The sequence below is a fragment of the Odocoileus virginianus genome, chromosome 28 (genome assembly GCF_023699985.2).
Source record: "Odocoileus virginianus isolate 20LAN1187 ecotype Illinois chromosome 28, Ovbor_1.2, whole genome shotgun sequence".
NCBI lineage: Eukaryota > Metazoa > Chordata > Mammalia > Artiodactyla > Cervidae > Odocoileus > Odocoileus virginianus.
Genome location: NC_069701.1, coordinates 39,733,418 through 39,735,661, shown reverse-complemented (window position 1 = coordinate 39,735,661; position 2,244 = coordinate 39,733,418). Strand labels below are relative to the sequence as shown.

General features: G+C 54.2%; 1 non-coding gene across 1 annotated transcript; it reads left to right on the top strand.

Moving 5' to 3' along the window:
• The first annotated feature begins 213 nt into the window (after positions 1 to 213).
• Positions 214 to 286, top strand: TRNAA-AGC (transfer RNA alanine (anticodon AGC)). The gene has a single exon. It is a non-coding gene; the product is annotated as a tRNA-Ala (tRNA).
• Positions 287 to 2,244: the final 1,958 nt, after the last annotated feature.

Below are 2,244 nucleotides of genomic sequence, written 5' to 3'. Positions count from 1 at the left end.
TCTCTTGACGGACGTCTGGGGCCACCAATCGGATGGCCAATGCTTTTTAAAACTAAAGTGAGCCAAGCCAATCGTGGCAGGAGGTCTGGGAGCTGTACAAGAACCAATGGGGTAGCGAGACCCGCAGGCAGGCAGGCAGGCCTGAGGGCTTGGAGGAAACCGGTGATGACGTGAGCCACCATGTGTTTCCCTGGCGGAAGTTCGCTGAGAGTTGGGGAATTAGCTCAAGTGGTAGAGCGCTCGCTTAGCATGTGAGAGGTAGCGGGATCGATGCCCGCATTCTCCAAGGCTGAATTTTATAAAGTTGGGGAGAGAGCGGGGAAGTTGGCGGTTAGCGTCTCTTTCCCCGAAAGGTGGAGTTTGTACCAGGAGATGTGAAGACAAGGTGTGCTAGGTACTCCTATCTGTGCACCCGCCTCTGCTGGGGAGGAAAACTGGATGGATTACGGGGGGGGATCTTCCTTTTGCCTTGCGGAAGAATTTTTGCAGAAGCTGCTTCTTCAAATCTAGTGAACACTCGCTCTGTGCCCCGCCGGCCGGGGTACGCAGGAGCAGAGGGTCCCGGACGTTGGACTCCACCTGAGCAGCACAAGTGAAGAGGCCACAGAGCGATGGTGGTGAGCAGGTGACATTTCCACCCACGGGCCACGGAGGACAGAGCCGCGGGGCTCGGCGCAGGTTGGCAACGAGGGCTCCGGACAGGGAGACTGTGGCAGGTGTCTCTGGGGGCACTGGCTTGGTCAGGGATGATCACTCCGGAGCAAGGAGCGGAGGCAGGCTTTTACTGTGGGGCTTCCCCCAGCTACCCCCCAGAGTCCAGGCCTGAGCAAAGTGACAGGGCTTGGCCACGGGGCTGCCTTGCCAGTGCTCCCCTCTGCACCCCTTTGCCTCGGCCCCAGCTGGCCTTCCACCTCCCTGACTCAGACTCTCTGAGCGCCACCGCCCCCCCACCACCACCCCCCGCCCGTGCCAGATGGCAGGGAGAAAAGAGCCCAGCTTGGATTGGGTCAACCCTGGTGGCATACAATCCATAGGGTCGCAAGGAGTCAGACACTACCTAAGCGACTCAACACACACAAATAGTGCCTGGGGAGCTGGGTCTCTGGTGCAGACATGCCAGTGCCCCAGCTCACACCTTCCGCAAACCTGCAGCTGGAAGCCGACTCAGAAAGACTTCACTGCTGGTGAATCATCATCCCCATTTTACCCTTAATTAACTGAGGCCCAGAAGGAATTTACACATTCATACTGGCTGAGCCACCTTGGCTGGGTAATCTAACCCCTCTAAGTCTCCAGGAAGAGACTGATGCTGAAGCTGAAGCTCCAGTACTTCGGCCACCTGATGCAAAGAGCCAACTTATTGGGGAAGACCCTGATGCTGGGATTGAGGGCAGGAGGAGAAGGGGACGACAAGAGGACAAGATGGTTGGACGGCATCACTGACTCAATGGACATGAGTTTGAGAAAGCTCCGGCAGATGGTGAAGAACAGGAAAGCCTGGCGTGCTGCAGCGACTCAACAACAGCTAAATCTCCAGATCGTATCTGTAAAGTACCAGTGATAATAGATAATGGTGACACCGCCTGTGTCCATGCCCTGAAGGGTATCGGGCCTCTAGAGAGGCAGCAAGCAAGGATGAATATTACTTGCCTGATCCTACTGTTGAGAGAGGCTCGGAGCCTTGCCCAAAGCCCTACAGCTAGTGAAGAATTCATTTCAAGATTGAAGCCAGGGAATTCCCTGGCAGTTCAGTGGTTAGGATTCTGCACTTTGACTACCGAGGGCACAGGTTCAATCTCTAATCTGGGAACTAAGATCCAACAAAAAAGATTGCAACAAGTTCAAAAAGATATGCAGAGGGTTAGGGAGAGGGATCTATATACAGATAACCTGGGTGGGTGGGGGAGAAGCAGGGAACTGCAGAAGCATGTCTGGGGGGAAAGAATGGGAGGGAGGGACTCATGGCAGCTTTGGAGGATAAGCAAAGGAAAAACTTCTTTGCAACAGAGAGCAAATTCAGGGCTGGCCATACTTTAGAATGGATGGTTTAGATTAACAGCAGCAAGGTAGTGCAGCGTCAGTAGTGCTAGACCAGAGAGGCTTGCCCTGGAGCACAGGAGAGGCTGCAGGCAACCCCAGAACAGTAAAAGCACTCTGTATACAATGTGGTGCTTTCAATAACATTAAGTGTAAGATGGACCGTGTGATCAGGAATGAAAACGCAGCTTTGTTTCTAGATCCGCT